Raw genomic sequence first — 13,031 nt, 5'->3', positions numbered from 1 at the left:
ATAAGCAACAGTTTAAAAGAATGCCACAGACTAATCAACCAAACTTTTTGGGTTGGTTTCTCTTTTATAGTCTGCAGGCATTAAATGAAAGAAGTCAGTGTTCCAGCAGAGGGAGACAACGTTTCAGAAAAGGCATTGTAGCAAACCAAAAAAGAAATTTTAAGCGCAGCAGAGTAACCAGCTCACATACCTGTTAGCTCAGGTGAGTTTAAAAGGCTGCTGTTGATAACAAGGGCATTTGCTAAATAGATGGTGTGTGTGCAACAATATACTGAAAGGTCAATTATATTGTGCAGCTTATCTCACCACCTGTAGTTATTTAGGTGAAAGCTCCAAAATGCTTGCCTAATATGTCTGTTTATCCAAAAGGAAGTATAGAGGGAGAGCTAGATAGATAGCATTGCATTACATTACATTACATGGCAATGCAATGCACAGTTGCTGAAGTTGAACCAAAATGAGCTTGTCATCTGGCTTCTGCAACTTTTAACATGAAAAATCCAATGAGGAGAAGAAAAGCAAAGCCAAAGAGTCCATCCCAAAATCCGACAAACAAGCAAAATGAACAAAAAGCATTGAATTCAATTGTTTCTGATTTTAGAAACTGCATTAAAGAAGGGGTGCACCGGTCCTGGAGATACTGCAATACCAGGTCAATGCGTGGAGTGGACAGAGCAAGCTCTTTTTCCATCTCCCTGTTCTAAAAATCCATTTAATATATGGTCCCCAGATAGGGGACGTATCAGATATTAAACTGATAAGAACAGATACTACACTTGATCTTAGCCAAAAGGCCGAGAAGCGATAACCAGAATTGGTTTCCGACTACGGTGCCACCCAAGGATTCTGAAAAGTCCATTTGTGGAGATGGCCACCTGGACTCCCGTTAAGAAGACATGCTGTCAACCTCTAGATCCCTCACATGCCTGCACTTTTCGGCATGCTGCTGCTGCAATCCATGCGTTATAGATCTGCATAACTCCACCTCTTTTAGCACAGTACCCTCAACCCCCGGCTGTTCCCACCCGCCTCAACACCGTTGGAAGGGAGGAGAACCAATTAAGGCGGGGGGGGGGGGTGGAACGAGCAGCTGTCTACCCTTAGCAGGAGGGTTGCTGATTAATTACCTCTCCTGCTGCTGCTGCTGCTGGCTGTCCAGCAGCTGACTGAAGGTGGCTGCTGCTGTGCGCAGGTATATAAAGGCTCAGAGCCTATTATGACACGCGCAGCCAGCGTTCCATTGCCACATTCCGACTACTGCAGGCGGGATACCTGGATGGCTGAATGTCACTGAGAAGCTCACAGAGACCGCCATAAGCAACAGTTTAAAAGAATGCCACAGACTAATCAACCAAACTTTTTGGGTTGGTTTCTCTTTTATAGTCTGCAGGCATTAAATGAAAGAAGTCAGTGTTCCAGCAGAGGGAGACAACGTTTCAGAAAAGGCATTGTAGCAAACCAAAAAAGAAATTTTAAGCGCAGCAGAGTAACCAGCTCACATACCTGTTAGCTCAGGTGAGTTTAAAAGGCTGCTGTTGATAACAAGGGCATTTGCTAAATAGATGGTGTGTGTGCAACAATATACTGAAAGGTCAATTATATTGTGCAGCTTATCTCACCACCTGTAGTTATTTAGGTGAAAGCTCCAAAATGCTTGCCTAATATGTCTGTTTATCCAAAAGGAAGTATAGAGGGAGAGCTAGATAGATAGCATTGCATTACATTACATTACATGGCAATGCAATGCACAGTTGCTGAAGTTGAACCAAAATGAGCTTGTCATCTGGCTTCTGCAACTTTTAACATGAAAAATCCAATGAGGAGAAGAAAAGCAAAGCCAAAGAGTCCATCCCAAAATCCGACAAACAAGCAAAATGAACAAAAAGCATTGAATTCAATTGTTTCTGATTTTAGAAACTGCATTAAAGAAGGGGTGCACCGGTCCTGGAGATACTGCAATACCAGGTCAATGCGTGGAGTGGACAGAGCAAGCTCTTTTTCCATCTCCCTGTTCTAAAAATCCATTTAATATATGGTCCCCAGATAGGGGACGTATCAGATATTAAACTGATAAGAACAGATACTACACTTGATCTTAGCCAAAAGGCCGAGAAGCGATAACCAGAATTGGTTTCCGACTACGGTGCCACCCAAGGATTCTGAAAAGTCCATTTGTGGAGATGGCCACCTGGACTCCCGTTAAGAAGACATGCTGTCAACCTCTAGATCCCTCACATGCCTGCACTTTTCGGCTTGCTGCTGCTGCAATCCACGCGTTTTAGATCTGCATAACTCCACCTCTTTTAGCACAGTACCCTCAACCCCCGGCTGTTCCCACCCGCCTCAACACCGTTGGAAGGGAGGAGAACCAATTAAGGCGGGGGGGGGGGGTGGAACGAGCAGCTGTCTACCCTTAGCAGGAGGGTTGCTGATTAATTACCTCTTCTGCTGCTGCTGCTGCTGGCTGTCCAGCAGCAGACTGAAGGTGGCTGCTGCTGTGCGCAGGTATATAAAGGCTCAGAGCCTATTATGACACGCGCAGACAGCGTTCCATTGCCACATTCCGTCTACTGCAGGCGGGATACCTGGATGGCTGAATGTCACTGAGAAGCTCACAGAGACCGCCATAAGCAACAGTTTAAAAGAATGCCACAGACTAATCAACCAAACTTTTTGGGTTGGTTTCTCTTTTATAGTCTGCAGGCATTAAATGAAAGAAGTCAGTGTTCCAGCAGAGGGAGACAACGTTTCAGAAAAGGCATTGTAGCAAACCAAAAAAGAAATTTTAAGCGTAGCAGAGTAACCAGCTCACATACCTGTTAGCTCAGGTGAGTTTAAAAGGCTGCTGTTGATAACAAGGGCATTTGCTAAATAGATGGTGTGTGTGCAACAATATACTGAAAGGTCAATTATATTGTGCAGCTTATCTCACCACCTGTAGTTATTTAGGTGAAAGCTCCAAAATGCTTGCCTAATATGTCTGTTTATCCAAAAGGAAGTATAGAGGGAGAGCTAGATAGATAGCATTGCATTACATTACATTACATGGCAATGCAATGCACAGTTGCTGAAGTTGAACCAAAATGAGCTTGTCATCTGGCTTCTGCAACTTTTAACATGAAAAATCCAATGAGGAGAAGAAAAGCAAAGCCAAAGAGTCCATCCCAAAATCCGACAAACAAGCAAAATGAACAAAAAGCATTGAATTCAATTCTTTCTGATTTTAGAAACTGCATTAAAGAAGGGGTGCACCGGTCCTGGAGATACTGCAATACCAGGTCAATGCGTGGAGTGGACAGAGCAAGCTCTTTTTCCATCTCCCTGTTCTAAAAATCCATTTAATATATGTCCCCAGATAGGGGACGTATCAGATATTAAACTGATAAGAACAGATACTACACTTGATCTTAGCCAAAAGGCCGAGAAGCGATAACCAGAATTGGTTTCCGACTACGGTGCCACCCAAGGATTCTGAAAAGTCCATTTGTGGAGATGGCCACCTGGACTCCCGTTAAGAAGACATGCTGTCAACCTCTAGATCCCTCACATGCCTGCACTTTTCGGCTTGCTGCTGCTGCAATCCACGCTTTTTAGATCTGCATAACTCCACCTCTTTTAGCACAGTACCCTCAACCCCCGGCTGTTCCCACCCGCCTCAACACCGTTGGAAGGGAGGAGAACCAATTAAGGCGGGGGGGGGGTGGAACGAGCAGCTGTCTACCCTTAGCAGGAGGGTTGCTGATTAATTACCTCTCCTGCTGCTGCTGCTGCTGGCTGTCCAGCAGCAGACTGAAGGTGGCTGCTGCTGTGCGCAGGTATATAAAGGCTCAGAGCCTATTATGACACGCGCAGCCAGCGTTCCATTGCCACATTCCGTCTACTGCAGGCGGGATACCTGGATGGCTGAATGTCACTGAGAAGCTCACAGAGACCGCCATAAGCAACAGTTTAAAAGAATGCCACAGACTAATCAACCAAACTTTTTGGGTTGGTTTCTCTTTTATAGTCTGCAGGCATTAAATGAAAGAAGTCAGTGTTCCAGCAGAGGGAGACAACGTTTCAGAAAAGGCATTGTAGCAAACCAAAAAAGAAATTTTAAGCGCAGCAGAGTAACCAGCTCACATACCTGTTAGCTCAGGTGAGTTTAAAAGGCTGCTGTTGATAACAAGGGCATTTGCTAAATAGATGGTGTGTGTGCAACAATATACTGAAAGGTCAATTATATTGTGCAGCTTATCTCACCACCTGTAGTTATTTAGGTGAAAGCTCCAAAATGCTTGCCTAATATGTCTGTTTATCCAAAAGAAAGTTTAGAGGGAGAGCTAGATAGATAGCATTGCATTACATTACATTACATGGCAATGCAATGCACAGTTGCTGAAGTTGAACCAAAATGAGCTTGTCATCTGGCTTCTGCAACTTTTAACATGAAAAATCCAATGAGGAGAAGAAAAGCAAAGCCAAAGAGTCCATCCCAAAATCCGACAAACAAGCAAAATGAACAAAAAGCATTGAATTCAATTCTTTCTGATTTTAGAAACTGCATTAAAGAAGGGGTGCACCGGTCCTGGAGATACTGCAATACCAGGTCAATGCGTGGAGTGGACAGAGCAAGCTCTTTTTCCATCTCCCTGTTCTAAAAATCCATTTAATATATGGTCCCCAGATAGGGGACGTATCAGATATTAAACTGATAAGAACAGATACTACACTTGATCTTAGCCAAAAGGCCGAGAAGCGATAACCAGAATTGGTTTCCGACTACGGTGCCACCCAAGGATTCTGAAAAGTCCATTTGTGGAGATGGCCACCTGGACTCCCGTTAAGAAGACATGCTGTCAACCTCTAGATCCCTCACATGCCTGCACTTTTCGGCTTGCTGCTGCTGCAATCCACGCGTTTTAGATCTGCATAACTCCACCTCTTTTAGCACAGTACCCTCAACCCCCGGCTGTTCCCACCCGCCTCAACACCGTTGGAAGGGAGGAGAACCAATTAAGGCGGGGGGGGGTGGAACGAGCAGCTGTCTACCCTTAGCAGGAGGGTTGCTGATTAATTACCTCTCCTGCTGCTGCTGCTGGCTGTCCAGCAGCAGACTGAAGGTGGCTGCTGCTGTGCGCAGGTATATAAAGGCTCAGAGCCTATTATGACACGCGCAGCCAGCGTTCCATTGCCACATTCCGTCTACTGCAGGCGGGATACCTGGATGGCTGAATGTCACTGAGAAGCTCACAGAGACCGCCATAAGCAACAGTTTAAAAGAATGCCACAGACTAATCAACCAAACTTTTTGGGTTGGTTTCTCTTTTATAGTCTGCAGGCATTAAATGAAAGAAGTCAGTGTTCCAGCAGAGGGAGACAACGTTTCAGAAAAGGCATTGTAGCAAACCAAAAAAGAAATTTTAAGCGCAGCAGAGTAACCAGCTCACATACCTGTTAGCTCAGGTGAGTTTAAAAGGCTGCTGTTGATAACAAGGGCATTTGCTAAATAGATGGTGTGTGTGCAACAATATACTGATAGGTCAATTATATTGTGCAGCTTATCTCACCACCTGTAGTTATTTAGGTGAAAGCTCCAAAATGCTTGCCTAATATGTCTGTTTATCCAAAAGGAAGTATAGAGGGAGAGCTAGATAGATAGCATTGCATTACATTACATTACATGGCAATGCAATGCACAGTTGCTGAAGTTGAACCAAAATGAGCTTGTCATCTGGCTTCTGCAACTTTTAACATGAAAAATCCAATGAGGAGAAGAAAAGCAAAGCCAAAGAGTCCATCCCAAAATCCGACAAACAAGCAAAATGAACAAAAAGCATTGAATTCAATTCTTTCTGATTTTAGAAACTGCATTAAAGAAGGGGTGCACCGGTCCTGGAGATACTGCAATACCAGGTCAATGCGTGGAGTGGACAGAGCAAGCTCTTTTTCCATCTCCCTGTTCTAAAAATCCATTTAATATATGGTCCCCAGATAGGGGACGTATCAGATATTAAACTGATAAGAACAGATACTACACTTGATCTTAGCCAAAAGGCCGAGAAGCGATAACCAGAATTGGTTTCCGACTACGGTGCCACCCAAGGATTCTGAAAAGTCCATTTGTGGAGATGGCCACCTGGACTCCCGTTAAGAAGACATGCTGTCAACCTCTAGATCCCTCACATGCCTGCACTTTTCGGCTTGCTGCTGCTGCAATCCACGCGTTTTAGATCTGCATAACTCCACCTCTTTTAGCACAGTACCCTCAACCCCCGGCTGTTCCCACCCGCCTCAACACCGTTGGAAGGGAGGAGAACCAATTAAGGCGGGGGGGGTGGTGGAACGAGCAGCTGTCTACCCTTAGCAGGAGGGTTGCTGATTAATTACCTCTCCTGCTGCTGCTGCTGCTGGCTGTCCAGCAGCAGACTGAAGGTGGCTGCTGCTGTGCGCAGGTATATAAAGGCTCAGAGCCTATTATGACACGCGCAGCCAGCGTTCCATTGCCACATTCCGTCTACTGCAGGCGGGATACCTGGATGGCTGAATGTCACTGAGAAGCTCACAGAGACCGCCATAAGCAACAGTTTAAAAGAATGCCACAGACTAATCAACCAAACTTTTTGGGTTGGTTTCTCTTTTATAGTCTGCAGGCATTAAATGAAAGAAGTCAGTGTTCCAGCAGAGGGAGACAACGTTTCAGAAAAGGCATTGTAGCAAACCAAAAAAGAAATTTTAAGCGCAGCAGAGTAACCAGCTCACATACCTGTTAGCTCAGGTGAGTTTAAAAGGCTGCTGTTGATAACAAGGGCATTTGCTAAATAGATGGTGTGTGTGCAACAATATACTGAAAGGTCAATTATATTGTGCAGCTTATCTCACCACCTGTAGTTATTTAGGTGAAAGCTCCAAAATGCTTGCCTAATATGTCTGTTTATCCAAAAGGAAGTATAGAGGGAGAGCTAGATAGATAGCATTGCATTACATTACATTACATGGCAATGCAATGCACAGTTGCTGAAGTTGAACCAAAATGAGCTTGTCATCTGGCTTCTGCAACTTTTAACATGAAAAATCCAATGAGGAGAAGAAAAGCAAAGCCAAAGAGTCCATCCCAAAATCCGACAAACAAGCAAAATGAACAAAAAGCATTGAATTCAATTCTTTCTGATTTTAGAAACTGCATTAAAGAAGGGGTGCACCGGTCCTGGAGATACTGCAATACCAGGTCAATGCGTGGAGTGGACAGAGCAAGCTCTTTTTCCATCTCCCTGTTCTAAAAATCCATTTAATATATGGTCCCCAGATAGGGGACGTATCAGATATTAAACTGATAAGAACAGATACTACACTTGATCTTAGCCAAAAGGCCGAGAAGCGATAACCAGAATTGGTTTCCGACTACGGTGCCACCCAAGGATTCTGAAAAGTCCATTTGTGGAGATGGCCACCTGGACTCCCGTTAAGAAGACATGCTGTCAACCTCTAGATCCCTCACATGCCTGCACTTTTCAGCTTGCTGCTGCTGCAATCCACGCGTTTTAGATCTGCATAACTCCACCTCTTTTAGCACAGTACCCTCAACCCCCGGCTGTTCCCACCCGCCTCAACACCGTTGGAAGGGAGGAGAACCAATTAAGGCGGGGGGGGGGGTGGAACGAGCAGCTGTCTACCCTTAGCAGGAGGGTTGCTGATTAATTACCTCTCCTGCTGCTGCTGCTGCTGGCTGTCCAGCAGCAGACTGAAGGTGGCTGCTGCTGTGCGCAGGTATATAAAGGCTCAGAGCCTATTATGACACGCGCAGCCAGCGTTCCATTGCCACATTCCGTCTACTGCAGGCGGGATACCTGGATGGCTGAATGTCACTGAGAAGCTCACAGAGACCGCCATAAGCAACAGTTTAAAAGAATGCCACAGACTAATCAACCAAACTTTTTGGGTTGGTTTCTCTTTCATAGTCTGCAGGCATTAAATGAAAGAAGTCAGTGTTCCAGCAGAGGGAGACAACGTTTCAGAAAAGGCATTGTAGCAAACCAAAAAAGAAATTTTAAGCGCAGCAGAGTAACCAGCTCACATACCTGTTAGCTCAGGTGAGTTTAAAAGGCTGCTGTTGATAACAAGGGCATTTGCTAAATAGATGGTGTGTGTGCAACAATATACTGAAAGGTCAATTATATTGTGCAGCTTATCTCACCACCTGTAGTTATTTAGGTGAAAGCTCCAAAATGCTTGCCTAATATGTCTGTTTATCCAAAAGGAAGTATAGAGGGAGAGCTAGATAGATAGCATTGCATTACATTACATTACATGGCAATGCAATGCACAGTTGCTGAAGTTGAACCAAAATGAGCTTGTCATCTGGCTTCTGCAACTTTTAACATAAAAAATCCAATGAGGAGAAGAAAAGCAAAGCCAAAGAGTCCATCCCAAAATCCGACAAACAAGCAAAATGAACAAAAAGCATTGAATTCAATTCTTTCTGATTTTAGAAACTGCATTAAAGAAGGGGTGCACCGGTCCTGGAGATACTGCAATACCAGGTCAATGCGTGGAGTGGACAGAGCAAGCTCTTTTTCCATCTCCCTGTTCTAAAAATCCATTTAATATATGGTCCCCAGATAGGGGACGTATCAGATATTAAACTGATAAGAACAGATACTACACTTGATCTTAGCCAAAAGGCCGAGAAGCGATAACCAGAATTGGTTTCCGACTACGGTGCCACCCAAGGATTCTGAAAAGTCCATTTGTGGAGATGGCCACCTGGACTTCCGTTAAGAAGACATGCTGTCAACCTCTAGATCCCTCACATGCCTGCACTTTTCGGCTTGCTGCTGCTGCAATCCACGCGTTTTAGATCTGCATAACTCCACCTCTTTTAGCACAGTACCCTCAACCCCCGGCTGTTCCCACCCGCCTCAACACCGTTGGAAGGGAGGAGAACCAATTAAGGCGGGGGGGGGTGGAACGAGCAGCTGTCTACCCTTAGCAGGAGGGTTGCTGATTAATTACCTCTCCTGCTGCTGCTGCTGCTGGCTGTCCAGCAGCAGACTGAACGTGGCTGCTGCTGTGCGCAGGTATATAAAGGCTCAGAGCCTATTATGACATGCGCAGCCAGCGTTCCATTGCCACATTCCGTCTACTGCAGGCGGGATACCTGGATGGCTGAATGTCACTGAGAAGCTCACAGAGACCGCCATAAGCAACAGTTTAAAAGAATGCCACAGACTAATCAACCAAACTTTTTGGGTTGGTTTCTCTTTTATAGTCTGCAGGCATTAAATGAAAGAAGTCAGTGTTCCAGCAGAGGGAGACAACGTTTCAGAAAAGGCATTGTAGCAAACCAAAAAAGAAATTTTAAGCGCAGCAGAGTAACCAGCTCACATACTTGTTAGCTCAGGTGAGTTTAAAAGGCTGCTGTTGATAACAAGGGCATTTGCTAAATAGATGGTGTGTGTGCAACAATATACTGAAAGGTCAATTATATTGTGCAGCTTATCTCACCACCTGTAGTTATTTAGGTGAAAGCTCCAAAATGCTTGCCTAATATGTCTGTTTATCCAAAAGGAAGTATAGAGGGAGAGCTAGATAGATAGCATTGCATTACATTACATTACATGGCAATGCAATGCACAGTTGCTGAAGTTGAACCAAAATGAGCTTGTCATCTGGCTTCTGCAACTTTTAACATGAAAAATCCAATGAGGAGAAGAAAAGCAAAGCCAAAGAGTCCATCCCAAAATCCGACAAACAAGCAAAATGAACAAAAAGCATTGAATTCAATTCTTTCTGATTTTAGAAACTGCATTAAAGAAGGGGTGCACCGGTCCTGGAGATACTGCAATACCAGGTCAATGCGTGGAGTGGACAGAGCAAGCTCTTTTTCCATCTCCCTGTTCTAAAAATCCATTTAATATATGGTCCCCAGATAGGGGACGTATCAGATATTAAACTGATAAGAACAGATACTACACTTGATCTTAGCCAAAAGGCCGAGAAGCGATAACCAGAATTGGTTTCCGACTACGGTGCCACCCAAGGATTCTGAAAAGTCCATTTGTGGAGATGGCCACCTGGACTCCCGTTAAGAAGACATGCTGTCAACCTCTAGATCCCTCACATGCCTGCACTTTTCGGCTTGCTGCTGCTGCAATCCACGCGTTTTAGATCTGCATAACTCCACCTCTTTTAGCACAGTACCCTCAACCCCCGGCTGTTCCCACCCGCCTCAACACCGTTGGAAGGGAGGAGAACCAATTAAGGCGGGGGGGGGGGGGTGGAACGAGCAGCTGTCTACCCTTAGCAGGAGGGTTGCTGATTAATTACCTCTCCTGCTGCTGCTGCTGCTGGCTGTCCAGCAGCAGACTGAAGGTGGCTGCTGCTGTGCGCAGGTATATAAAGGCTCAGAGCCTATTATGACACGCGCAGCCAGCGTTCCATTGTCACATTCCGTCTACTGCAGGCGGGATACCTGGATGGCTGAATGTCACTGAGAAGCTCACAGAGACCGCCATAAGCAACAGTTTAAAAGAATGCCACAGACTAATCAACCAAACTTTTTGGGTTGGTTTCTCTTTTATAGTCTGCAGGCATTAAATGAAAGAAGTCAGTGTTCCAGCAGAGGGAGACAACGTTTCAGAAAAGGCATTGTAGCAAACCAAAAAAGAAATTTTAAGCGCAGCAGAGTAACCAGCTCACATACCTGTTAGCTCAGGTGAGTTTAAAAGGCTGCTGTTGATAACAAGGGCATTTGCTAAATAGATGGTGTGTGTGCAACAATATACTGAAAGGTCAATTATATTGTGCAGCTTATCTCACCACCTGTAGTTATTTAGGTGAAAGCTCCAAAATGCTTGCCTAATATGTCTGTTTATCCAAAAGGAAGTATAGAGGGAGAGCTAGATAGATAGCATTGCATTACATTACATTACATGGCAATGCAATGCACAGTTGCTGAAGTTGAACCAAAATGAGCTTGTCATCTGGCTTCTGCAACTTTTAACATGAAAAATCCAATGAGGAGAAGAAAAGCAAAGCCAAAGAGTCCATCCCAAAATCCGACAAACAAGCAAAATGAACAAAAAGCATTGAATTCAATTCTTTCTGATTTTAGAAACTGCATTAAAGAAGGGGTGCACCGGTCCTGGAGATACTGCAATACCAGGTCAATGCGTGGAGTGGACAGAGCAAGCTCTTTTTCCATCTCCCTGTTCTAAAAATCCATTTAATATATGGTCCCCAGATAGGGGATGTATCAGATATTAAACTGATAAGAACAGATTTTTTTGATTGAATATATCTTTTATTAGCACAAAAAATAAGTTAACAGACAGTGTACAGTGCCGCAGCCCAGTACACACAGAATTCTACATCACATTTACATAGCATGAGGATACGACGCACTAACTAGACACATCACACCCCTATGCTACACAAAACACTCAATATGAAAGAAAAAGCATGTCAATCAATACAGTACGACGAACCGTGATAAGGGATGGGGATTGGGAAAAAGGGGATGGGGAGGGGAAAATCACAGGCCCGAAGCTTTATTAAAAGACAAGACACATAAGGGGAGAGGGGGAGGAGGGGTTTAGTCCTCATCCTCGTCCTCCGGACCGTCCACGATGGAATAGTCTCTGAGCAGGCTGTGGATCAGCCTGCGGCAGTCCTGGATGGACATCCTCTCCCTCCTCAAGATGAGCCGGTTCCTGGCGACCCAAACGGCATCCTTGAAGCAGTTCATAAGGCGCCAAGCCTCCTGGATGGCTCCGACGGTATGAACCCCAGGGAAGAGTCCGTAAAGCACAGAATGGTGCGATAGGCTCGCCCTGGGGACAGAGTTCCTCAGGTCGTCCTCAAGGGCAGTCAACAGGCGCTGTGCAAATCCGCAGTCCCAAAAAGTGTGCAAAGATGTTTTCTCCACGAAGGGGCACCTTGGGCAGTACCGGGTCTTGCACAGGTTCCGGGCATGCATGAATGACCGGACGGGCAGTCCGCCCTGAATCGCCATCCACGACAAGTCCTTGTGCCCGTTGGTCAGCCTGTCAGACGACACATTTGTCCACACAGTCTCCAGCGTGTCCTGGTGAAGTCCTGTGATGTTCTCCACGTCATCCTTGGCTCTGATGAGCTTGTGGATAGTTTTGGGCTTCCACAAGTCGGGCTTGAGTCCCTCCAGTTGATGTTCCCCCACAAATCGAACGACGTCTCCATAGAACCATGGCGTCGTCCAGTTGTAGGGGAAGGAGCTGTCCCACTTGTCCCAGCCGAGTCGCCTCCAAAGAGGAAGCAGGAAGAAGCGAGACATGGACCTGCCCGCGGAGCCATTCTTGACTTGCAAAGTCCGGCGGACACAATCACACACAAAAGAGGATCGCAGGAGGGTGGGGATATCTGGAACGCCCTTCCCACCCTTGCGAGGCTCCTTGTACATGACGGCCCGCCTGACTCTGTCCATCTTGGATCCCCAGACAAAGTGAAACACTGTCCTGGTAATGGCCCTGCACACAGTGACGTGTGGGGGCCAGGCCTGCGCCGTGTACTGCAAGACGGGCAGGACCTCATTACGCAGGACGAGTGCCTTACCCTCACAAGTGAGGTGTCTGAGGCTCCAGAGTCCGATCCGTTGCTTCACCTTGGCCAAGCGTTCTTGCCAGGACTTGAGGGCCGCTCCTTCCTTCCCGAACCAGACTCCCAGCACCTTGAGGAAATCCGGTTGAATGTTGAAGGGGAAGGGGGCGGAGGAGGCCGGCTGCCAATCCCCGAAGAGCATGGCTTCCGACTTCCTGCAGTTGACTTTGGCCCCTGAAGCCCGGCCGAACCTCTCACACGTCTGGACGAGGGCGTCGACTGAACCACGATCAGCGCAGAAGACGGTGACGTCGTCCATGTAGAGCGAGCACTTGACCTCGTGTCGTCCCGGACCCGGTGCGGTGATCCCTCTGATCTCTCCATTCTGCCGGATAGCCTCTGCGAAGAGTTCTATAACACAAACAAAAAGAAGAGGTGATAGAGGGCAGCCTTGTCTGACCCCAGAGAGGACAGGGAAG

At 46.1% G+C, this 13,031-nt stretch overlaps 9 non-coding genes across 9 annotated transcripts; all 9 read right to left on the bottom strand.

Annotated features, from left to right (window-relative positions):
- Positions 1-615: 615 nt before the first annotated feature.
- Positions 616-806, bottom strand: LOC141194486 (U2 spliceosomal RNA). Its single transcript, XR_012267112.1, has one exon. It is a non-coding gene; the product is annotated as a U2 spliceosomal RNA (small nuclear RNA).
- Positions 807-1,928: 1,122 nt separating this feature from the next.
- On the bottom strand, positions 1,929-2,119 carry LOC141194485 (U2 spliceosomal RNA). Its single transcript, XR_012267111.1, has one exon. It is a non-coding gene; the product is annotated as a U2 spliceosomal RNA (small nuclear RNA).
- A 1,122-nt stretch (positions 2,120-3,241) lies between these two features.
- On the bottom strand, positions 3,242-3,431 carry LOC141195884 (U2 spliceosomal RNA). Its single transcript, XR_012268455.1, has one exon. It is a non-coding gene; the product is annotated as a U2 spliceosomal RNA (small nuclear RNA).
- A 1,120-nt stretch (positions 3,432-4,551) lies between these two features.
- LOC141194484 (U2 spliceosomal RNA) lies at positions 4,552-4,742 on the bottom strand. Its single transcript, XR_012267110.1, has one exon. It is a non-coding gene; the product is annotated as a U2 spliceosomal RNA (small nuclear RNA).
- Positions 4,743-5,858: 1,116 nt separating this feature from the next.
- Positions 5,859-6,049, bottom strand: LOC141194483 (U2 spliceosomal RNA). Its single transcript, XR_012267109.1, has one exon. It is a non-coding gene; the product is annotated as a U2 spliceosomal RNA (small nuclear RNA).
- A 1,121-nt stretch (positions 6,050-7,170) lies between these two features.
- On the bottom strand, positions 7,171-7,361 carry LOC141194482 (U2 spliceosomal RNA). The gene has a single exon (XR_012267108.1). It is a non-coding gene; the product is annotated as a U2 spliceosomal RNA (small nuclear RNA).
- Positions 7,362-8,482: 1,121 nt separating this feature from the next.
- Positions 8,483-8,673, bottom strand: LOC141196854 (U2 spliceosomal RNA). Its single transcript, XR_012269249.1, has one exon. It is a non-coding gene; the product is annotated as a U2 spliceosomal RNA (small nuclear RNA).
- A 1,119-nt stretch (positions 8,674-9,792) lies between these two features.
- LOC141196853 (U2 spliceosomal RNA) lies at positions 9,793-9,983 on the bottom strand. Its single transcript, XR_012269248.1, has one exon. It is a non-coding gene; the product is annotated as a U2 spliceosomal RNA (small nuclear RNA).
- A 1,123-nt stretch (positions 9,984-11,106) lies between these two features.
- On the bottom strand, positions 11,107-11,300 carry LOC141196285 (U2 spliceosomal RNA). The gene has a single exon (XR_012268844.1). It is a non-coding gene; the product is annotated as a U2 spliceosomal RNA (small nuclear RNA).
- Positions 11,301-13,031: the final 1,731 nt, after the last annotated feature.

Source organism: Phyllobates terribilis, unplaced genomic scaffold (genome assembly GCF_046119375.1).
Source record: "Phyllobates terribilis strain yellow unplaced genomic scaffold, ASM4611937v1 Scaffold_74__1_contigs__length_7073193, whole genome shotgun sequence".
NCBI lineage: Eukaryota > Metazoa > Chordata > Amphibia > Anura > Dendrobatidae > Phyllobates > Phyllobates terribilis.
This window is presented reverse-complemented; position numbering and strand designations above follow the sequence as displayed.